We start from the raw sequence: 25104 nt of genomic DNA on the forward strand, positions 1-25104 counted from the left end.
GGTGTATTTCTCTGGAGGGAGGAGCCTTCAGAAGGGTCTCGTTTCAAGAAAGTCATTCAAATGCTTTAGCACGGCCTGTCAGGACGGGTTTGGGGGTAATATGCTTCATGCTCGGTAAAATCCCATTGTCCACGCTTTCAGCCCGGACACCTCTCATTGATTTGGAGAAGACGTGTGCCACGGTTAACTGCGGCTCTCAGATAGAGGGACTGCCCCTCAGAAACCTTAAAAAAAACAAAACGAAGGACAATAAAACCGAGGAGAAGCAGGAGAGCATCTGTCCGTGGTCAAACAATTGGGCAAGTGCTAGAGGGTGAGCTGAGATCCGAGTGGGAAAACGCGGCTTTAGCCCGGGGCAGACCAGCGTGGGCTGAGGAAGTGCGACCGACACGGGGGGGGAAGGACCGGAGTCTGCAAAGTGTGCATTTAGGGGAAGAATAGCTTTCACCGGGAGGAGGTGAAATATAGTTTACCAAGGCGTAAAACTCCATAGCAACTAGGAACTAGTGGTGAACAAAGGCACCATACATCCCAGGAGGGGGGTGAAGTTGCAGGAGAGGTGTAGGGAGAAGTTTAGTTCCTACCCAAAAATTGTCTTACACAGATTTCAGAAGAGTTTGTTTTGATGAGATGGTTTTTGTTGTTGTTGTTTTTGGAATTTTTTTTAAATCTATCAAATGTAGAAAAAGTTTATAGGAAGATTGTCCCGCTAAAACCACTGGTGAGTGGATAGTTCAATCCTAATCAGATTAGAAGAATGAATGGCTGTTCAGTTTTGGAGCTACAAACACAAGTAGCCCAAGGCCAGGAAAGATCTAAAACCCCAAGCACGGGAGTTCAAAACGAAGTATAGACACGAAAACACAATTCCCACCTGGTGAGGAAAACTCTGAAACCATCTGCAGTACTTCCGAGTTACATACACCTCAGACATGGTCTCTCCTTCTTTCCTTGCTCGCTGGGTATCTTTATCTTTTGGAAAAATCTTGAGTAATTCCTTGAGCACGTGATCAGATTAACGTTCCGTATTACCTTTTATTTTACGTGTAGGTAGCGGAAGAGAGAAAGAGAGCTTGCTTTTGTCAAGGGCTTGTTTGTTTGGTTTTTTAAATTATCTGTGCCTTCGTGCATTATCAGTCTTACCTTCCCCTAAATGGCTTTTCAGTCACAGGGCAGGTGAAAGCTTTATGGTTTGTCATGGTCTCCCTCCCTCCCCGATGACAGAATGTAGGAAATAATGCAAACCCCAAGATGTTGTGCAATCGAGTCACTATGAACACGTGCATTTTCTACCTTGAAGAACCATAAAAAGGAAAACTAAGTGGGAAACGTCTTTTAAAATACACAGTTGTAGGTGAGCTCAAGCCTACATGTGTCAGGACAGAGTACGAATAAGGGAAGCATGGAGTTGAGCCTAAAAAACTCCTCAGCAGTGTTTTGAACAGCCATAAGAGTGAAGAGGGATACGGACATGGATTGCGTTTTCCAAAGGGGAAATTTCTGTGCTCACGTGCCAAATAATTACTTACGTGTCTTATGGAACAGCCGGGAACGAGGTAATGACAGTAGAACATGCATTTCTCCCTCCAAAAGCGCTTCCTCCGTTCATCTTCCTCTCAGTTTCTAACTTTCTAGCAAGGCTGAGGAAGTTTCTGCTATGCCTCCAATGAAAATGTCTCTTTAGCAGACTAAGTTTGGGTGACAGCAAATAATTTCCTATTTGTTTTGTTTTAACTAAGCAGCGGCAGGGAGAAGTTCTGCCTGATTTTCCCGAAAATAGCAGCATCTCAGTTTTAGTTTTAGTCTCACAGACCAAAACTGACTAGATAAGTGGGACAAGCTGATTATGATGAATGTGCCATAAATCCACATATTTAAGAATAGGAAAGCGATGAAGTGGCATTATTGCAAAAGGCATCCTTGCGTGACCAAACGAGCCCAGTTCTGTACAATTTGGTAGAAGCGTGCTCTGTAGCTTTACTTTTCAGTGGGTAGTTTCAGGTAGATAAACTAGATGTGTCTGTGCGTCTCAGACATGTTTTATATATTTCATAATATCTAAACGATGTGTTCATGTTTTCATGGCTAAGTGTTCCTATTTAGACGTCTGGATTTATCATCTGTCTTAGGGGAGCCTTAGATGTTCAATAAGAGAAAATACTGCATTTGAAAGGTAAGCCTATTGTCATGAAAATGGACGAACTCAGAGCCCGTTGTTTAAAAAACGGTCTCTGCTCCTCGGGGTATTCTTGTTGATCTCCTTTAACAAGGAGACACATTTAAAAAGAAAAAATCTGTAATAAAAATTGTGTCTGCTTCACAAATATATGCAATGACGTCATGTCCTTGGGTGCACCCCATCATACTTTCCGGAGGTTTGCTGCAGAATGCAAGTCCCTCTCCATGCTTACATGGCTGCACACCAGATTCAGGTACCGTCGAACCGAGGTGTCTTGCCATACCTGCTAGTTTTATTATGGCATTCTCATTGCCTAACAGGAAGAGGACTCGCTACAGGCATGAAATTTGAGTGGAAGTATGAAGAAAATCAGAGCTAAAATTCACAGAGGATCGTGTTTGTCTTTTGTGGTACACAACATAATAATTTCTAACAAATGAAAAACGAGCCGAAAAAGTATGACAGAAGCTCAGTTTCCATTCTGTGAAAGAGTTGGACAACATCTGGAACGGAGCTCTTTCCCTCAATGAGCGTCAAATAGTAAGCGCAGCCGCAAAACCCCTGAAAGGGAAACTTCGGCATTCCCTCCGCCGGTGCGCACGCCTCGCTTAGCGAGAACACCAGGCTTACAGGGATTTCCAGAGTCTCTGGAGATGGCAAACGGAACTCTGAAATGCTGATTTCAACAACACTCTGAGAGTTTGCTGTGGAAGACGTCTGCCTTTTCCCTACGAACAGGGAGAGAAAGATCTTTCTTACGGAAAGGAGGGTTGGAGGCAGCAGCAGCAGAGCTTCCTGCCGCTCTGCCTCCAGCCAAAAGGGCTGCAGATTCAAACCGGGCCGGATTTGAGCCCGTTACTGCCAAAATCCCCCCGATTAGACAAGCTAGTTGCCAAAAGTCATTTAATGAAGCCCAGGAGCCGCTATCCCGCGCACACCCCCTGTCACCCCCCCGGCACCGCCGCACAGTTTGTATCAGAAGGCGGAGTGAGCGGCCCCGCCGCCCGGGGGGCACCGGGCGCTGCCCCGGCGCCCCGGCTGAGCCGGCTCAGGGCTCCCCCGGGCCCGCCCGCATTCCCCGTGGGGAGCTGCATTCCGCCTCTCCGCGGGGGCAGGCGGGCTGTGGGACAGGCGGGGGACAGCGGGAGGTGCGGTGGTGGCAGCCAGGATGCGAGCGGGGAGCCCCAGGTCCCCGGGGAGCAGCTCCGGGCCGGGCTGTGGCGTTGCCGGGGAGATAAACGCCTCTTGTCCCTGCAGAGGGGACAAGGGACAAAGGTTCACCTGGCTTGGGTCAGGGAACCGGCGGCCCCCGGGCTGCGAGGGCTCCGCTCTGCGCTCCCCGAGCGGGACAGGTGGGACTGGTCCCGGTGGAATTTAGCGGGGGTGAATCGGGACCCGGGCGTTCCCTGTCCAGAGAGCCCGGGAGCGTCTCATGGGCCAGCACCGCCTGCGAGGGGCAGCCCCAGAGCCGGGCTTGTCCCCAGGCTGTCGTGCTCCACATCCTTGCTCTCCGCTCCCTATGCCCTTCATTTTTGTCCACTAGTGACCAAATGGCAACTTCTATGACTTTTGTCATAGACTCTGTCTGCTCGCCTACCTTCCTTCCCCAACGATGTGTTTCAGATCATTTTGAGGGAAGTCAGCTACTTATTGGAACTTGAAAAAGCGAGACTGCCCTTGGAAATATTTTTAGGAAACCTGTGAAAGTGTTCAGCTTGGTATGCAGTATTTCTGCCTCTCCACAAAACACAAAATACGAACCAATTTAAAGGAATACCTCAGAGGGGAAGAGAAATAAATCCACAGTCATTCAGCAGTAAAACAAAAAATCAGAAAATTTTCTCCTCTTAAAAGAATAGTCAAGGAAGAAATGTCTTTTCAGATATCAAAGAAGAGATATTTTAAAGAGTGTTCCTAATGGAAGGGCCTTTGTATTTTCTGCTCTGACCGCGGGGTTCTGTATTTTGCAGAGTATCCTCGTACCACCAACACAGGAAAAATACCATTCGAGAAGCCAGGAGTGCTGACACACAATTCAAGAGTGAATTTCTTAAAGAACAGTTTACCTCCACCTGACAATAAGGTGCTAATAGAAACAACGTTTAGAATTTTGCCACTGTACAGAATACTTTCTGAACTTGTAAATAAAATAAACTCAACTAATATTATTCTCATTTTGGAATCTTTACAATACAATTACTGCAGACTGCTAAGATCATTCCACTGACCCTCAACCATACTACACAGATACTGCCAAACTGAATTCCCTTATTGTTTCTCAGAGCCAGCACTTATTTAAAAGGGGAATGCAGAATCACAAATTTAAATGTTAGCTTTCGAGAAAAAAAAAAAAAAAAGAAAAAAGAAATGAGAGAGAAAGGGGAAGCGAGGAAAATGGTGGTGAGCTGTCTTTTAAAATTAAATAAATTTGAGAAGTCTGTAGGAAAATGGCCTAAGGGTGACTAGACTAGTGTTGTCTCTTCTTCAGCCTACAAGTCTTCTGCAGCTTATTTTTCTCCAGCATAAATGTAATTTAATAGCCGAGATGGATATTGTTTCACTTTCAGTTATCTGCTCTATACTCCGGTCTCATTCTACATTAGATGATTACCTTACTGTCCTATATGCACAATTTAAAGGGAATTACCTATTACTTCAATTATTTGTTTCTTATCAACTGATGTTACACTACAAGGATTTGCATTGAAAGGACACAAAGAAAGAGCAAGTCATGGCACATTGCCAAATAAAAGAGTAATGTTCTGGTGAATTTAGCCCAAATAATTTACTGCTATATAAAAGTGGAAAAGTGGAAGGTGAACCCTTTGACCAATAAATCTCTTCTGCATGTGAAACCCTTATCTTGTCCCCTCCAATATATTCCACACTAGGAAGCCATCATCATTGGCTCTGGTTTGTTATTTGTAAACCTTGATCTTCTGCACTCGGTGTCCTAAATATGGATAATTAGCATCAGTTTATCACGCCTCTGCATATTTTCTCTTCTCTCCAAACATGCATGCTTCTATTGGCTGCCATTCTGTCACAGAAGATTATGGAGACAGATTGCAGAGAATGAATGTGCTAAACGAGATTAGGAAGGAATAGAAATAGCAACTTGGCCAATAAATTCCTCGTGAGAGCCTTATCATACAATTACACGTTGACTTGTTTCACACTCTCCCAGCCTCTTAATCCAACGCCCCCACCAAGAATAAAATTTCACTAATTTCTGAATTACTGCATATCCTCATGACTTGTCACTGAGAATGGTTGGAAGGAGCAACACGGTCGAAAATAGCACATCAAACTTCCAAAAAGAAAAGAAACTTTAGAGACAGAAAGAGATGTGGCTTTAAACCGTTTGTAGCCGTGTGTAGAAGTTTTTGTGCAGCAGCAGTTGGAAGGGTCAGGACTTCAACATCAAGACATGGTCCTCTGTGCTTTTGCTGCCTAACTCTTTACATCAGAGGTTACCTTATCCTTAGAGTGACTTGGGGGCCAGGATACAGAGGGTTGATGCTGCTAAACTATTCACCCACTGTGTAAGAGACTGTCCAGTGAGCCCTACAAACTCATCAGAAAGCAATGGCAAAAATACCTACTGCTGTCATCAGTTTCTGGGACATCCCTGAAAACTGCGGTAATTGAGAAGACGCCAAAAGCATGACAGCAAAGGGAGACAGAATCCCGCTGAACTCACAAGAAACATCTACCAGCTCTAGTGGAGCTAGTTCTGCCCCTTCTGCCACGGCTGTTTTAATGTGGATGACAAGAAAACATGATTTCCATGACGTAATTCAGAGGTATGGCTAAAACCTTCAGGAGACATCATCTCTGGAAATGTTGGAAGTCTCCATTTCCCCCCTTATGCTAGCCCAAGAGGAGGGCTTGCAAAAAATATTAATGTTGTCATAATGTTGTTTTCATTGTTTTAGATACATGTAGAAGAGGAAGGACATAAATGGAATTAAAAGTCCCAAGACCAGAAGACAAAGCCTTGCTGTGCTGGTCTATACTCATGGACTTGATGTCACAGTGCTTACCCACGTCTTACACTTTTAGATTTAAGAACATTTCACAGCGTTTATTACAGTGACAGAACTTGCTTTAGAAAGGAATGGGTTTTTATAACTCGAGTAATTGTTTCCCCTAATAAATGTGAATCTTCAACCCCATACAGAACCCAGATGAAAGGTGTGATGAAGTTGTGCTATGTATTCCCGGGTTGTTTAGCGTCGCTCCTGCCTGTGCAATTAGATGGTGGGAGTAGGAGTGAAGGGATACATGTTGCAAGTGTTAAGGATGTTAAAAATGAAGGGATTGCCTCAAATGGGACCTTTCCTGAACGCTTTCCCCAGTAGGGAAGTGATCCGGGCTGCAGTGGAGAATCCCCTCTTCCCCCAAGCTGGGGACCATGGGGTGGCCGTGAGCCTTGGGCATGGCAAACCCATCCTGCGAGTGCCCCAGAGCCTTGGTCCTCTTGAGTTATTCTGAAGTGGGTTTAGTGATGGTGGGGTTGGTGATTTATTTATTTTTTTTAACCTGCTCGTTATTTCCTTTTGCTCTCCTCCGGAGTTTTGTTTGATACTAAACCCCTCCAGATGGAAAACCAGACTGCAGATGAGAGTCACACTCATCCAGAGTCTTGGAACCACACGGGTGCAGAAAAGACTGAGACGAGAATAGCATGACCCTGTGGGATAGCAAAACAGCCTGCTACCTGTTTGCTGCCATGAGAACTTCTGCAGTCACATAAAATAATAATAACTCTCCCTTATTTCCTTTTTAATGTTATAGCCATAGGCTTGCATAGATATTCATGTGCACGTATATCTATACACATACACACACGCACATACATATATGCATTTATATATGTGTGTGTGTGTGTATATATATATATATATGTACACACACATCAGCCGAATGAATTGGTTAGCATCGGGCAGAGAGGCGTTTGCCATTAATCTGGGAACAAACCGCTAACCTCGGTGACTGGTATTTTAGCTTTTCTTTTCTCGCTTCTCTCAGTGTGGGGAGAGCAGTAAAGCTTGTGTGGACTGATTGTGAGGGGCTCTGCTGGAATTTGGCAGGCCAGGGGCTTGGAGAGAAGCCCCATGCTGACTCCTATTCAGCGGGCCAGTTTTCTGCGAGCTTTGGAAGTTTCACTCAGCCGTGCACTCAATGGCTTCACAAAGCTGATTACAAGCTTCAGCGCATTCCTGAAGGAGCCAAAAGCGACGCAGGTGCAAACGAGCCGAGGGAGCCCCTTATCCCGGTGACAGAATGGGACAAGCTGGGAAAGGCTTGGACCACACAAATCCAAGGCTCACCAGGCAGCAGCAAGCCTGCCTTGGGAACCGGGGATCATTATCCGCTCCATTCAGCGGGGACCCAGCGGCGGCAGCGGCACGTCCCAAGGCTGGGGACGGGCTTCCCGTCCCGGGTGGGAGCAGAGCCCTTTCACCTGGCATCCCCTCTCCTCTCCCTTCGCGGCTGCCTCAGGCACGAACCCGAGGTGCCCCTGCTCCCCCGAAATTATTTGTATCCCAGCATCTGTTAGGCTTCAGCCTGCCGCCTGAAGCACCTTGCCGTTTTCTCCCCCGTTGCCCCATCCCACAGGAAAAGCCTCCCTCCTGCTCCTCTCCCCTTCCCCAGATGAACACGGTGCTAAGGGTCTGTCTGGAAGCCCAGCACAGAAAACGCACTGATCCGAAATGGCAGGTTTCCTCCCAGCTGAAGTTCTCTAACAAACACCCTATTTTGAAGACTGCCTTTAATTCCAGAGAGAAGCCAGCCGGGAGTGCACCCTCCTCCCCTCCCAATTACTCGAGCCACCCGATTCCCACAGAAACCTCCCGCAATACAAACGCCTGGTGAATGCTTTCTGACTCGGTGAAAGCAGCCCACGGTCCCTGCCCTTCCTGCCTCCCCAGCGAGCGAGGGGGTGGCGAGGAGTCGAGGGGGGTCTTGGTGCCGGAGAGGGTGAAGCGTGATTACTTTTAATTAGGGGTTCTCGGAAGGAGTTCCTCTCGCCTCCGCTCCCTCGCCCCCTTTCCTCGCTCTCAGCCCTTCCCCTCCAGCCGAGAGAAGAAGCTGCACTGTACTTCCCTGAAAAATTAATTACGGCCCTTCCCCGCTATCAATTACGGAGGAATCAGCCTTTCCTAGGGAGAGGAGAAATAATCAAAAGGCTTTTCAGTCTTGCTAGGGGGGGGACGACCTCGGACCGCCGAGCACATAATGCGGCAAGGGGCTGCCGCGCTTCTGGCCGCTGGTTTCATATGCAAATGGCGAGCTGCCTCCAAGTTATCATTATGGTTTTATTTTTTTTTTTTTTCCCTTAATGTTATTATTGTGTCGGGGTTTTAATAGCCACATGCTCTACCCTTCCCTTTCAGCGAGGTTTCCTTGGCGATCAGCCACGCCGCTTCTTCCCCGGGCGCATTGCCCCCGCCCCAGCGCCTGCCCCACGTCCATGTTAATTTCGCCCTATGGAAATGAAAGCGGCCGGGCCGGGCAGCTGATATTAAAGCGATCCCCCGGCCCCGGGGCTCGCCCTCCCCGCTCCGCGCTTGGCCGTGCCTCCCTCGGCAGGAGCGCGGCGTGTCGGTGCCGCGGCCCCCCCGGGCCCGGGCCCGCCGCCCCTTTCATGCTGGGGAGATGCTGGGGAGGCAGCGGTGCGTTTGCTTGTGCGGAGCACACCGCCTGCAAGCGGTTGCCTTGGCAGAAAGGTGCAGCTTTCTGATGTTCTTTTGTCTGATAACTAATTCAAGTTAATGCGATCTTTATGTAAAGCTAACAGCGGATAATTGTCTATTTTCTCGCCAACAATCTCCATCACAATCACTTATCTGGAAACCTGCGGTTGTATTAATCGTTATATTCCCCGAGATAAGCGTCTCTCGAATTATCAGTAAACACTGGAGGGAAATTAAACAAACTCCAGAGCCACTTAAGTTTCCTCTGCAGCTTTTAGCCACCTTCTCGGGAGGAGGGGGAGCGGGGACGACGGCACCCCTCAAACCAACCTGGGACCGGAGCACAGCATGAAAGGGGGGTATGTAAAACAGGGAAGAAGGACCTGAAATTTTGGATAAATGTGAAGAGCCGAGTCCCGCTGAAGGCGGCTTCCCTTCGAGGCGCCGTGCAGCAGTCAGACATGCACCTTACGCCCCGCTCGTCGGGCGGCGGTCGGTCTTTAGCGGCCCCTGGGACCTTGTTGGCAATTCTTGTAAATCATGTAATTAAGTGTATTAGTCTCTGCAGGGGAAAGACGAGCAGCTAGGAGAGAATACACCCAGAGATTAAGCAGGAGTCGCATCAGTCTTTAGGTCTGATACACGAGGAGAAGAGAGTTCTGCTGCCTTCCGAGAATCACCGTATTAGCACAATTATTGGCAATATTTATGCTAGAGAGTGAGCTGAACCCCAGGAGGGTAACAGAGAGAGCGAGAGAGCGAAACTACTGTGGGAATATGTTTTACTGCTCAGATCCCATCAGTTCCGTTAGGTGTAAAGAAATTATAGCAAATTGTGCTGGAAACCCCTCCAGGGAAAACATACTTGTACGACAAAGATTTTGTCTTTTTGAGATGAAGTCAAAACATCGGTGTCAAATGAAACTCATTTTAGGGGCGCTACCGTGTGTGTGTGTTTACTTGAGAACCTGAGTATGGGGGGGAAAGAAAAAAAAGCGAAAAAGCAGCCGAAACCATGACATTTCAGTGGTGAATCTGTGCCAGCAGAGAGTTTGCAACTTCTTGGGGAAGAGCGAGGCGCCCTGCAGCCTCCCCTCGCTGCCCGCCCCGAGCCCGGGCTGGGGCCGCGGTCCCGCCGCAGGGCTGGCCGGCAGCGCCCGGCGCGCTTCGCCCTTCTTCTGCCAGGGCTTTCCTCCTCCAAAGCGCTTTGTGAACGTTAACTGAGTAATCCTAAACTGGCATTTAGTTACGGAGCAGGCACCAAAGAATTTAAAAACTCGCCTCTATGATGAGCTTTATTTATATTCGACTTCAGATTTTTTTTTTTTTGTAAGCAAACTTTTATTCACGAGGGTTTCCAGTGGCATGGTTGGCGTCCTAGCCTGAGGAAGGTGAGATCTGGGATGGAAAAGACAAAAAAAAAGCAAACTACCCGACAAAAAAAAAAAAAAAAAAAAAAAAAAAAAAAAAACCAGAAAAAAAATTCCCCCCAACACAACCAAACACAAACAAATTAAAACACTTCAGCGAAACACACAAACCTCCTATTACTTATTTGTGTGTCATGACTGCGCAGTTCCAAATATGATCGTTTTCTTGAAAAAAAAATTAACTGCTTAAATTCTTGAATTATTTCACTTGAGCTAAAAGTTCCCAGGGTAGCTTTTTCTTATGGCATTTGAGAATCATCCCACTTCATCTCTCACCTGAATCTTGTCATCTGTGCCATCTTGAAGTGATCTGTGAACAATGCTGGTCCCTTGGACAGCCCAAGCTGGTCAATCAGGCAGAACAGACTATGCAAATGGAATGGAAAGGCGAAGCGATGAAGAACAGTGGCCCCCATTGTCTTGGGCATTTCAAAGCGAAGCCCAGCTGCAGCAGGCGTTGCTGTCTCGGACCCTTGGTTGCTACTCTAATGTCATCATTGCAAAACATCACATTTTGAAAACACTACAGTCTGAATGCATGATCAGCTCTCCACAAAGATTTCACTTTGCCGTGACATCTTTCGAAGTCACTAAAAAAAAAAAAAATCGTGTGGAGGAAAAAGAGCAAAAAAAGTGCCACCACAACTGGGGACTGGGATCCCAGCCACGCTGGCCGCTCCCATCCCGCAATCCCGCTCCCTCCACTCCTAACTGCGGTGCAGCTGACTCCTTTTGCAACCTTTTGGTGAACGCCTCGCCTTTCGTGTCGCTTTTAGCGTCGAATGGGGTGATGATTTAAGTTGCATTTAACTTATTTTCTGTCGGGTCTCTTTCAGGCACTCTAATGAGCTAACGCCGGGGAAACGTCGCTGTGAGCAGGCAGTGAAGTATTTATTCACAATCGCTTCCAAAACTTCAGATACTCGCGGCTTTAAAAGAGTCAGGCAATGTCTTTGCGAGTGATTAAACCAGCAACTAAGCTGGGTATTTATGGGTCCGTAAGGAGTTTTTGTGAATACTCTGTTTCTCAATACACTCACGCAGTTGTCGCTCCTGAATATTGCTGCCAGCCCCGCTCCAGCTTCGCCTCCCGGCAGTGGTCCCAAAGTTAACTCTGCCATGAGAAACGAACTTTCAGTTCGGTAAAGCTGAGGGCTGTCAGATGATTAATGTGCATTTTCAAGAGACTAAATCATTGCCCGTGTTTCACTTATTGTTCCTTTTCATTTTCTTTTGTCTGTAGGTGACATTTGTGATCACCATGTGGTGAGCAGAGGAAACTCCCCTCTCTTCCACCCTCATGTCAGGAGCCTGTGCTCAAGGAGCAAAGGTCTGTGCCATCGATATCTAAAAACGCTGGGGGTTGTGTTTCATCTACCCAGTCTCTTATCTCAAAGGAGTCAGTGAATCCAAAGCTGCTTCTCCAAGGATAGTCTTACTCCAGTGAGCCTACAGAGATGGATCCTGCCCAGCCTCTGACACTGCCTACGACACAGACACAGCAGTCACACGTGAGAGTGGTCACCCTTCAGCGCAGACAGTTCAGTGCTCATGAGGGAGCAGAGAAGAAAGTTTCATTGGTCTAAGGGAGCTGGGCTAAGAAACTCTTAAATGCATTCTTTGCAGGACTAAGAATAATTCAGTGCTTCTTTCCTACCCCTTAAACTGGCTCTTTCCCTTTAGCTTGGTTAGTGCATTCTGTAGCAGCACCACATAAATTACAAAGGAAGAAAAGGATGGAATTATTTAAAACTAAATAATTATTCACTGTGATTTGTTTGGCTTCCCGAAATTAAAGTTGCCCTTTTCAGACTGCAGCAGTGGATATGAAGGAAAAGATGAGAGTAACAAAACCAAAGAGAGATGGAAGTGAATGGGGAAAATAACCTAATGTGCAGGTAACGTTTCATCTTTTGGCTGGAAGATCTTTCCCCTTACCAGAGAGAGTTTTCCAAGGATAACTACTATGTTAAAAGAAAGCCTGTTTTCCACTACATAAGCCCTGTGGTCAAATGCAAGAACTCAGACTGGTATCTGCCTCATACAAATATTTCAGTAAAGATGATATGCACTGTAAGCACCCTTCTCTGCCAGGTATTTTTTTACTTAGCACCTCAAAACTTTTCCTCTTAGACAACTGGATCCCTCAAAACCTATGTTCTAGGAAGTGTCGGACGTGCTTCAGGTCTGGATAAGTCACTTACTGACTTGAATGCAGAAACCCAGAGGAAAAGCAATGTTTTGCAGCCAGTGCCTACACAGAGGACAGCAGGGGACAAATGCCCTGTTCCTGTTAGGTGTGCATCTTCATCTGGCTCTCTGCCAAAGCACTTCCAGAAAGATCTTGTAAAGCAGGAACTCCAAAGAGGAGCAGCTTCTGGTCACGCCTTCCATGTAGGTGCTGCCATGGGGCTATGTAGAGGGTGTGGCCACCACAATTCCCAGCTGATGGTGAGATGGATGATGTCCTCAGGGTGCAGACCAAGGGTGGGAAACAGGGGCCCACAAGGTCATGTCAACACTCTGGACTCAAGCCTGTCCCTCTCTACAAGAGCCCTGTTCTAAGCTCGTGCTGCCAGCTGGACCTCAGCCCTTCTCAGCAGCCTGCCAGCCTCACACACCAGGGGTGTCAGCCCAAAGGTGGGTTACCCACCTCCACTCAGGCTTTTTGTCCCTTCATGGATCCAAACCAGTTCCCATCACCCCAGCTTAAGGACCTTGGCTCTACTGGGAGGGAAATGGCCCCAGATCTGCCCTTCAGGCAGGGTGCTCAGATAAGCAGGGACAACCTCCTTTCCCAGTGGCCCAACATTGGGTGGAGGAACTAATTGGAAACAAGATCAGCTCCTGCCTTGAGAAGCTGAACTTTGCTTTTCTCTCACAGCTGGAACTTCTGCCCCATCCCTATACCAACCCTAGTCCTGGTACATTCAGCCACAGAGATCTCTGCTCATGCACTGACTGTATTTTTTCATGTTTATTATCATCCAGTCCAGTGTGGTGCTACCTGGCACACATACACTTGGGGAAGAAAACCATGTATTCAGCAAATGGAGCATACAGGGTTTAGGCTTTGTTTTGTCTTGCTTTTCTTATTCCAGTTTCAGTATAAAACTATGTAGAAAAGATAGCCAAGCAACCCTCTGTCATGAAAAATGATCAGAACTCTGAGTTATGAGATTAAAAATTACTGGAGAGCAGAGATGCCAGGAAGAGACAAGAACCCCTTTCTGCTGAAATACAAGTTCTTCTTTTCCTCCTTCTGTTTCATTTCACCTCATGCTCAGATAAGGAACAGAATTACTTTAAAATGTTTGTATTAACTCTTTTTATTCAGGATTTGTTCTAGCCTTTCAAAGAATTATTTTACTGTAAGACATGTGTGAGTGATATATAACTAATCACACTCCTCCAAAGCAGTAGAGAACTATAAGACATCCTGCAGTCCTCAAACCTTTACTATTTTTATTGCCACAATAAAAATTGATGCAAAATACCTCTTCAAAGTACTATAAAAACCCACACATAGTATTTTCAGTGAAGATAGCACCTATTGCATTGCCACCTTAATTCAAAGACAGTTTTGTAACAAAGTTGTACAATCAAAGCATATGTCTTTCCTGATAATTTATGAGCTGTAAGATTATCAGTTGAGTTGCCCATGGAAAAAGTACTACACCATGTATTGTATTACTTGATTAATTTTCTTTAAAATTTTACTTTAATTTTAACTTCGGCTAATTACTGCATTGTGATCTAAGTCAGCAATCTCAAATTAGCTATCAAGGTAACTTTTGAAGAAACTCTACAATTGCATGATAATGATGAAATTTAAGTTCCTGTCAGTTATTGTGCAATGTCTACACTATGGAAAAGTAAACCTTCAGGTATTTTAATTCTATTTGCATATATAACATTGTGGTTTTCCTACTTCATTTTTCAGAGTAGAATTCTGAACTATAAAAACACTACAAAAAACCTGTTTGGGGTATTTATTTATTTTATTTTTCTAAATTGAATTATAGCTTTGATGAAACTATGAAAGGAAATAGTTTTGGGGAGCAAATTGTCAGCTACTCAGGTTTCTTTGGAAAAGCAACTTGTTTTGCAGGTACTGATGCAGACTGATAGAATTGTTCTCTAATTCTACTAAAATAGACAAGCACATTTCAGTGCAATTGATATCTATATATTCAACTTGATTCTGGTCTCACATCTGCTTAAAATTCCAAATATCTTTTGCTCAAGCCTTGATCCAACCCTGAGTGATGTCACTGTATAATGACTTCTGGTGGGCTGTGGTTCAAGGGCTTTTACACCACTGTGCCTCTTGCCACTAGGCTGAAAAAGGTTATTTTTGCTACATCTTTCTTTTCCTGTGAGACCAGATTAACTTGGAAAGAATTAGAAATGCTTGAACAGAGATGCTCAAGGTTACTTTTTATAGCAATACTTTTGACTTTTAATATTTCTTACAAATAAATGTTATTTGATAGCAACACAAATATTTGCATTTTCTGGTATATTGTCACTCATTCTTTATTTTTTTGGTGAATCTCAATTTTGCCTGTATACATTCATTGCCTTATTTCTAGCAATACAGCATTGACATTTTAATGTAAATAACAGGTGAAAAAAGAATCTATTGTAAAATACAATATATGACAAATTCATTGAAATAAGCAAAAAATTTTAAATAATAGTTATTCAATAAATGTCAGGAAAGCAATCTCATATCTTCACTGATCAAGGCTTCTGTGTAGCTTGGAAGAAAGTGATGAAGGAGGACTTTTTATGCAGTAATAAACGGAGCTTGTTCCAGTTGTTAAGCACATAAATAGAAATTCAGCAAGTCTTACCAAAGAGGGTAATGAACAACCACAACTAAAAACTCAGATGTCTCTCTGTTTTGTACTGCAACATGTACAGGGAGGAAAGAATTTGTTTGTTTTTTTTTCTTGGTGATGACTCAGATTAGGTTGTATAATCTTAACTTTGACTCTGAGAGCTGCAAAGCAGCCACAACTTTGCTGCTCACTGTTAAAGGTTGCTTTATTTACAGACTGGTAGAGTTCCTTTTAAGCATCTCCAGAAAAGAGAGGTACAAGAGAGAAATCAAAGTGGAAAAAGCAGTCAGAACACTACAAATATAATGCAGAATCCCTTTGTGTTGGTAAGCATCAATAGGCAATAAAGCAAACTCAAATCTACTCCTTTTTCTTCATCCTGTATGCACTGAATAGGTTAAATTATAAAAAAAATCTTGTCGTAAATGACTCTAGTTTTCAGAGTTTACAGTGTTTGCATAAATATTATGAATTTGAATACCCAGGATCAATGTAGCTTGGTTAAAAAAATCCATAATCTATAAAATTTTGACAGTGGCATAAAGATCTTTCAATGAGTCAAAACTATCTTTTGCCACTTACATGGACTGAAATGGCTGAGCAGGCTTGCTTCATTAAACTCCATCTGGGAAGAAAACCTGTGGGGAAGGAAACACCATGGTGATAAAACATTCCATCTAGTTTACCCTATTAGTGTTAGGTCATCATAAGTGGTGGGTAAGCAAAACAATGTTTCTTTTCAGTGGTAAGTGCTTCTAAAATGTTACAGAATTTAAATGCTTGGAGATGTTTCCCAGCTCACCTACTTTCACCAACAACTTTAGCCCTCGATACCCTTATTTATTTCTCAAACTCTCCTGAAGTGGCCTTCAAAATGCATAAGCGTGGATTTATCATAAACTTCACTATTGCAGCTCCACTGTGGTTGTTCTGATCATTTCAGGACAAATGCGACAGTTTAAACTAATGACTGAACATCTATTGTGTTACTGCTGTTTCCTGGTTATCTGGTTATTATTTATTTCCTGCTTGTTCTATTGTTTCTTGCCTCATGAAGACTCCTGTTTGCTCTGATAAAATTCCTTACAACATGGCAGCAACACCAAGGGTTGGGTAAAAGGGCTCCTCTGAATGATAACACAAAGAGCATATAAAGAATCCATCACAGCAGTCAGTAGTATAATGTAATTTATTTTCAGTAGACATTCTCTTCCCTACTGGATTAGTCACTTTGTTAATGAGCAAATGACCCATAACTCACAGGAGTGGGAACTTTATGTGCAGGTCTTGCCTTTACCAGAGCAGATGAACTGCAGTCACTTGATATTATGGCTCCTTCAAATCTTTCTTGTGCATTCCATACGTTGTGGGAGTTTCAGGTGGGTGAAAAATGCAGGACCCAGTGGTAAAACAGACTTATATGGGATTTATATTTTGTATTGTACTAGGAAGCATTAATAAAAGATGCCTCTTGCATCTAGAACTCACCATGATCCCATAAGCAGACAATGAACCAGTTTTAAAAAGCGAGCTTTGTACGTGCTAATACATTCAAGATGCTATTTTCTGCCACTATATACTAGGCATCTTTGGAATTTATTGTCCAGATTTCACTTCAGCATGACTTTAAAGAGAATTCATCAGGTCATTCTCTGTATGAATGCAGCTTGTCTCACTCTGCTAGGAGAAGTTGACACTGTGAAATCTAAAAAATTCAGAGTTTGTCAGTAAAAGAAGAGTTTACAGTTCCAGTAGAATCTAAGAGCTTGTGAGATTTTGCTTTTAAATGTATTTTTACCCCTTTCTTAATTTCATATATAGAAAACATATGTTTACAGAACCCTGTGACATCCTACCTTAAAAGGAAAGGAAAGACCTGAGATTCATTGACAGCTGTGGTCAAAAACAAACTACAGAAGTCAGAGGGTCTGCAAAAACTCACTAAGTTTTATTAGTAAATTATACACATGGCCTGGAAATCAAAATGCAAGTCCCTTATCCTACTGCATAAACACATAGTGGTTCATTTTGCATAATGGGTAGGGTCAAAGAAAAGAGAGGGGGATTAAACAGAGAGAGAGAGAGAGAGAAAGAAGGGAAGAAAGGAAAAAAAGAAGGATCACAAGTCCTGGCTTCAGCGTCAATCCAGCTGATGTCTTGCCCAGGCTCCTGAGGGGATGCTGCCCAGGCTTAACAGGGCCACCTTTTTACAGACAAGCTTTCCCAACCTGGAGCTGAGTTTCTCACTTTTGACACAAATTAGTTGTCATGGGCATTTCATTCTGCTAGACCTTTCTGGAAATGGGTAAGAGGGCTTTGGGGTCTTTTGGCCTTGATCCACCCTTACTGGGTTGGTCTTTGGTCAACAGGCCATGCCTGCTTCTCAACCTCATTCTTGCACTTGCTTGTTGTGCTTTTCTCCAGGAGCCAGAACAAAGGTATTTGTTCAAGAAAAGTGCTGCCCTATGGTTCATTTGGTTCATTTCTCCAGCCACATCCTTCTCACAGACTGTTCTTACCAAAAATCCTTGGTTGGCTCCATAGCTATCCAGCAGTCAGTGTTTGAGACATACACATTGGCCCCATACCTTCTGGGCTTTTACAGAACCAAAAATTTGAGTCCATGGCTCTATTAAAAACTCAGATTTCAAAACCACATTAAATCAAAAGTATGTAACATTCAAAAATTTAAGTTATGGATTACCCTATCTGATCAGGGAAGTAGAAATGGAAGCATCTGGTAAAAAAACGATGAGAAGATTTCTATACCCGGCATTATTTTTAGCATATGAAATTTAATTCTAGGACTCAGCTTGTACATTTTTTAATACATTTAAACTAAATTATTTACTACAGACAAAATAACTTTTAGCTTTGATGATAGGGCTAAATTTCTTCTTCTGAAATACTCAAGTTTATCCCTGACTTTATACCTGAGAGATCACAGAAAATTTATCTGCCTGACACAATAAACCCCATGGTAATTAGAAGGATTCTAAGCCTTTATAAATATTCTAAACCTTTACCCATTTACACATGAGGCCAGAAAAAAAATGTTTCTGTTTTCTCAAATCCTCAGTAAGACCTTGGACCAACTCCCACTGAAGTCAATTACACTGTTTTCTGTAGATCTGAAATCAGGATGTACCTGCAATTCCCTTCTCTTGCTCTGCATCAGTGACAGTTTTGCACAAAACCTTGGACAAAATGTTGCCAATGGCTCTCTGGATAGAATTTAACTGAACAGTAAAATGGAATGATTGGCCCACTGCTGTGTTTTGCATTACATTTTATTGATGTAGCAAATATTATAGGTGTTAGGTCCATGAATACCTCTGATCTTTCCTGAATTAATTCTGCTTTCAAATCAAAAGCCTGTGGTTAAAATGAAGTATACTTTGGAAACATGTTTTATTTGGAGAATTTTCAAGGATGAAAAATTCACCACAACTTTCAGTAGACAATTTCAGTGGTTAATTGCCATCACCATTGACCATTTTGACCTTTCTTTAAACAAAAATTTGTCTAGCTGGAACTTCCAGGTGCAGTGTAACATGAATACCTTTTCCTGATAGACTGAAGAGTCCTCTACAGCCATCCCTTTGCTCCCATACAGACACTACATGGCCAAATAATCTGTTAACATGGGCTTTAATATGATTTATCTAGGTTGAATACTTTCCCTTTCTTCTACATACTCTGCCAATAATGCTTTCCAGTCTTTTACCCTTGCTACTTGTTCTCCTCTGAAATCTTTCCTCTAGGTTCATAGCCAGATGTTCCCGAGCAGTTGTGCAGAATTAGGACCATTTTAAACCCAGCGCAGTGGCTCCTGTTAAGTTCTTATTAGAATTATATTAGTCATGAAGTCATTAGAAATAACTAGCAACGACTGTAAAAAACAAAGGAAGTGGCATATCAGCTGCTACTTCAGGGCTAGAGCTTTAGGTACAGGGCCTTAACAGGAAAATAAAAGGCGTTCGTGCCTTCAGCACTTACAGCATCCCACTCCTCACTGGGGTTTCTAAATAGAGATGTAGTAGCCTGAAAAGAGGTGCCATTTCAAAATCTAAAACCCTTCTCATTTCATTTATTTTCAAGTGTGCTTTAATATCCTGAAATTTTCCATCTTGCTTTGTGTGAGGGCACCGTTCTCTCTCTTTCTCTTGGAAGGTTGCCTAGTGTTTATGTCCACTGCCAAGATCACTGCAGCAGCATGGCTGGAGGGTTGATGTTGTGCAAAGAAATGGTACACTAAAGTTTGCAAAGCACTTTGCTTGGGGGTAAAAAGAGCACATTAAAATTAATGGAGTTTGCATTCTCTTTGAGTAATTACACTGTTATCATTCATACATGCTGTAAAATCTCTGCTGCAACTCTTTCATGAAAATGTTGCAGTAACATGTAAAGAGACTTATAAAACTTACTTTAGGTATTTCAGCCTGTGGTTGACAACTGGTAGACTGGTCAATGGTACAGATATTTCATGCAATGAATAAGAAATTGACATTTCTCACCTAATCATGCTTGTATTTTATGAAGTCACTTAATAAAAAAAATTGGAGGAATGACATATTCTGTTTTGCTGAAAAACATTTTACTAGTAAAACAGAAATACCCTGTAAAACTGTACATCTCTTAAAGCAATCAATCAAGCAAACAAACAAACAAACAAACAAACAAACGAAGTAGTTCAGTGTGTTACTTTATGAAAAATGCTTAGCTGCTCAATATTTCCCATTATTGAGTTTTTCTTCTAGCTTTTTCTGTCAGACTTTTACTTCTGCTTCTGTTGATTTTATGCATGCTTTCAGTCTATCCCTGTTCTTTACACTCCTTCTGTTTTCCTCTGTCCTCTATTTCATTCTGCCTTATCAAGTACATGAAGGATGAGCAGAAACACAGACTCTTCTGACCATGCCAGTTTTCAAACATTGGAGTTTTGGGTTCTAAATACTGGTGAGATAGCTGATACCAGGGCTAGGGTGTTCAGAGAATTAAAAATAAGATTACACAGGGAAAGAGAACAGGACTGAAAAACAAATCTCAACAGAGGGGGTTTAAGAAAATCCTCTCTGTTGTGCAACTCTACAGTCAGTTTCTGAGAGAGGACTATATATCTAAGCAGTCTTACTAAGCCCTGGTCCTGCCAGGGCAATTTGTCCCATTTTATAACTTCAACACCACATTAAAATTTCACAGTGTTCAGTGCACAGCCATTTCACTTTCTCTCATCCCCCCTCACTCCTGCAAGATGAGTCTAAGGTGCAGCAACAACCACGAGTCAATCAAGGATGGTTCTGATTATAAACGCCTGCAATGGTATAAATGACGGTGCCGAAGGAGATTGTATTCAGAGCCACATACATGCTGCAGAGGTCCCACCTCGAGATTAGCCTAAAATACCACCCAGATCTCCAGGTCCCTCCCAATTAGCCCAGCCAGGCAATCTTCCTGGCACTACAGAGGCAAAGACGTATTTTTAGCTCAGTGCTCTGCTCTCTCCCTGAGCTCGGGAGCCCCGCTGAGCCGATGGAGTCCCAATCAGTGGGCTAGCTCTGATGCTGCCCCTTCACAAAATTGCCTGTAAAGCCAGTTCAGTGAAGGGATCTGTAATGAGCTCAGCAGCTCGGGGCTCTCAGTAAACCACAGCGGTGAAGTGAGTTCATGGCTGAAATGCCAGCCCTTTTATTCATCAGTAGCACATCAATTAGTAGTTTAACAGGCAGAGGAAAGATACAGTGAGTGTTCCTTTAATATTAGGCTGATTGTAGTCTGCGTTTGTGATAATTCTGGCAAATTTTCCACATTTCAGTTCTTGAGGAGAGCTATTTTCTTTTTTTTTTTTTTCACCATTACCCATGCTACAAAGAACCTGCCAGCTAAGTTCAGTTGTGATGTATAGAATCTAAATTTAGAGATTAGTAAATAAGTTAAAGAAATTATTCTTACAGATTGAACAATTAATGAAAAAAGAAAAAAGATCCTGTAGGATTCATATATGATTTGTGATATTGTTGTTATATTTATGGTTCTGGTTTATTAGTCTCAGAGACGATTAAGCATTAATGATTTGCATTATACGGGAAACACTTGTGAGTTAATCAGTGCCTCACGTTCTTCAGTGGTTCTACCCCTTTCTTTCTTCCCGTCTTACAAAGAGCTGATTTTACTACTTAATTAGTTCCTCTGGTCAAGGACCATGGACCCAAGTGTTGTCAAAGTTAGCAGAAAAAAAACATCTGTCCACTCAGCCAGAGCTCTCTTCCATCAGCAGGAGGGATGGACAAACAGTTGATGGCAAACAGTATGTTCACCAAATGATGGGCTATTATGGTTAACAAACCAATTGGAACAGTTTAGCGGTTTTTGTATTTTTTTGTTACTTATAAGTATTCAAGAAATACTTGCTGGGAACATATTTCAGCCAATTTCAGCCCACTGCATGTTGGATCTGTGCCTTCACTATTCATGCTTAATGCTCTCCCACAGTAACCAGTCCCCCAAGTCACACGGATTTGTTTCTTGTCCATTACTGGTGAGTGGAACTAATAAATAGGGGTTTGGAATTATGAATTAATTTCTGCTTTCCCACTGGGAAATAGAAACTCTTTTTCTTTGTAGGCAAGGACAAGCCTACCCAGCTCAAGCTTCAAGATTCATGGGCCTTCAATTCTATCAGAAATATAGAAGAGTTCTTTGAAAGTCAGCAGGAATAACAAATAAATTTTTCTGATATGCTGTTCCTGGGAGTCTATGATATGAAGTCACAACCTTAGGACAAATTTAATGCTCATTTTCATTCACTAGCATTACAAAAAGGTCTAATTCTCAAATGATTCTATGCTCTGTGCTCAAGCACAAGAAGAACAAAACAGTTCAGAACTTTCTGCTATCCCTGTTCTTTAATGTAACAGCATAATCACTGCTTTTTCTGTTATCTTAAAATGTATTCTGGGGATCAACTGCAGTTCTCCTGACATCTGCTGCATGACAGAATGCTGACACCTTTTTCTGCTAAGTACCCCTCACTCCCTAGCAGTCTCTAATATTATCCATCAGTCAGTTTTACTGGGCTGTACACTGGTCTCTGGGTCTGCCATGCACTGAGGCTCCCTAGAAATGTGGCTTTGTCTCTTCACCTGGTTCACCTTTAAATGTCTCTGATTTTCAACAAACACTGCCATATTTCTTATGATCCCATTTATATGTGTTTTCTGAGACTAATATAATTCTTTCCAACAATGATATTATATTCCATACTGTGATATTTTATTTTCATTTATTACATACCTGTTCCTCTGATAGTTACACATTTTCTGCTTTCTGAAAGTCCTCTCTCACAGTTGCTTCACCTATTTGACCCATTCTTCAATCCACATGTCTTGACCCATGTCTGTCACCTATGAATTCAAAGTCTTTTCTCTTTGTCAGTGAGGATCAGCATCACTTTGCTATCACCTCCCTGATGAGGTTGGTCAGAATGACCATCAGACAATGTTTTTTTCCTCAAAATATGCTCCCTTTTTTTTTTTTTTCCCTTTGGTGAAGATGGCTGAGTTATTGCCAGTGAGAAGAAAACTGAATGTTGTAACATTGGAAACTATCAAAATATAAATCTGTTGCCAATCACCAGGTCTTCTTCCACCTTTTTTCTTGGTTGCCTCCTTCCTTTTCTGCTCTCCAGTGGACATCAGATCCAATATTCATTATATTTTTCTTTTTCATAGGCACTTACATTCAGTTTCTGAGATGAGACTTCATATCAGGAATATTATTTCCCAGAATTTGGGTTTTTTCCTAATTCTCCTTCATTTGAAGAAGAACACATAAGGAGGGACAGCTGAGGAAGTTGTCAATGTCTCATTGATGGAACTCATTATATGATTTTCTTCTTAGATCCATGGTCCCAATGCTCCTTTTCGCCTTCAGTTCAGTCTTCGTGCTATTCTGGGAAAGGAACATACTGTGATTTCTTTGGGCTTTTTCTGGCACATCTTTCACATATTTGAGTCATTAAATTATTAATAAATGTTATAAATTATATAATAAAAAGTATAAAATATAATTATATAAACACATGCCAATAGCATGTAAGCAGTTACATGTGACACTTTTATGTAAATCCTCCTTCTGAATGGCATGACCAGGTCTTTGCTCCTCAGGCCTTTTGGGAGAGGTTCTGAGGGAATTCGTGGTTATGAAAATGATGCCCACACAGTTTTGTCACTTTTGCATAAATGCAGAGCTACCAAGTCTTTGTTTGGTGTTCAGTGGGATCTGTGCTCAGTGGTCCTGTTCCTTGCTGCACTCCCTCACAAACTACAGCCATGCAGTAATATGTACACAGACTGAGTTACATTTGGTCCAGTCTCCAATTCATGGACAGTCAATAGGAACAACTGCATGGAATCCCATACCAAGGAAAGAAAAAGATGTTGTGGGGGCCACACCAAAATTCACCCTATTTTGGAAGGACCTGCCTTGCACCCTCAGAAAGCTGGTGCTGGCTCCCCTCTTGAGATTGCCACAAACATTTGTCACACAGTGTGGATCCCTCTGTATCTTTTGGTATGGGAAGGACACAGCTAGCTCCCTGCAAGGGCTCCCCATCACAGCTCCAGCTGTGATCCATGGGGCTTGTCTTCTGCTGTGGTATTGACAAGTGAACAAGAGGCAGCAGCAAATTCAGAAGGACACGAGGAGGGGCACAAGGTCCTCTTGCAGGTACTGCTGGCACACATGTTCAGGCTTCAGATGAGTTGTCTGAGGAAGGAATGGTCAGAGAGAGGAAAGTTTCTTTAAGTAAACAAGATACTGTAGGATTTGTTGAACAATTAAAGGAATCTAGTGGAGACAGTTCAGCTTAACAGGGGAAAAGTAATTTACGTGACAATTCTAATGTGTCTTTCTGAGGGAGAACACCATTAGTAGGAGATATACATCTAGGAAAACTTCTTATCACCATTATAACGCACATATAAAATTATCAACACTTTTGAAATTATGATACCACTTTCACCTTGATACAGGGTGCAACTGTCTTGCCTTCTTTATTTTCATAAATTTTTCAGCACTTTGTCTGGGATAGAAAAGTAATGCATCTTTTTAAATTCATAAATAAGAAACCTCTGTCTTTATACAGCAATGAAGATGAGGAACTGTACAGCATAATTCTAATACAAATGGTATAATAAAATCCCACTTCAAGAAGAATTAAGGGAAAAATATAAAGTAAGTCTGTAAAATGTATTTGGATAACAGGAGCAAAAATACTTGACATATTACTTGACCTTGTTATATATTACAAAAAGAAGATGTTACCTCATTTTGACATTGCCAGTGCTTCTTTACACATCAGAGGTCCGTTGCCAGTTTTCAGAACATATATCACACTGGCAGCTGCTCTGTGATGGCACCCTCAGTGCTGTGTGAATGTAGCACAAGTGCTGGTATAAATGCAATGCCCAATGACATTCTCCAAGCCACCAAATAATCACAAGGGATATCTTTGTTTTAAACTGATAAACAATCAGTTTAACCAATCAATCACAGCTCTGCTCTCCAGTGACTGGCCTAATGCTTTACACAACGTTTTAGGGTCTCCAAGGCTATTTTTTCTCTATTCCTTGGTAACTGTCCAAAACTGTCCAGCCTCAGTTTGTTAGGTACTCAGAGTTAGCTTTCAACAATCTTTAAAAATCCTGAGTCTGGAAATTCTGGTGACTAACCTCTTGCCTGAGCTACTTAATGATTTAAATGCATTCAAAGTATCTAAACACCCCCTAATTCTAGGACAGAAGATAAATTTTCTTTCTCTCTTTCTTTTGTTTACTTGAAAGTAAACAAAACCATTTTTGCCAGAAATATCAAAAACTCCTCAAAGGGAGCCTAATAATGAACTTGAAGCCACAGAAGTGGCTGCCTGCAGAAGTGTTGAGGAG

At 42.7% G+C, this 25104-nt stretch overlaps 1 long non-coding RNA gene across 1 annotated transcript in view; it reads left to right on the forward strand.

Annotated features, from left to right (window-relative positions):
* Positions 1 to 14818, forward strand: part of LOC139591706 (uncharacterized) — a 32569-nt gene extending 17751 nt beyond the window's left edge. Inside the window, exon 2 of the long non-coding RNA XR_011679731.1 lies at positions 11557 to 14818. This is a non-coding gene — a long non-coding RNA (uncharacterized lncRNA). The remainder of the gene's footprint in view (positions 1 to 11556) is intronic.
* Positions 14819 to 25104: the final 10286 nt, after the last annotated feature.

The sequence above is a fragment of the Agelaius tricolor genome, unplaced genomic scaffold (genome assembly GCF_023055355.1).
Source record: "Agelaius tricolor isolate 1412-34295 unplaced genomic scaffold, bAgeTri1.0.p SCAF_7, whole genome shotgun sequence".
In the NCBI taxonomy this organism is placed as follows: Eukaryota; Metazoa; Chordata; class Aves; order Passeriformes; family Icteridae; genus Agelaius; species Agelaius tricolor.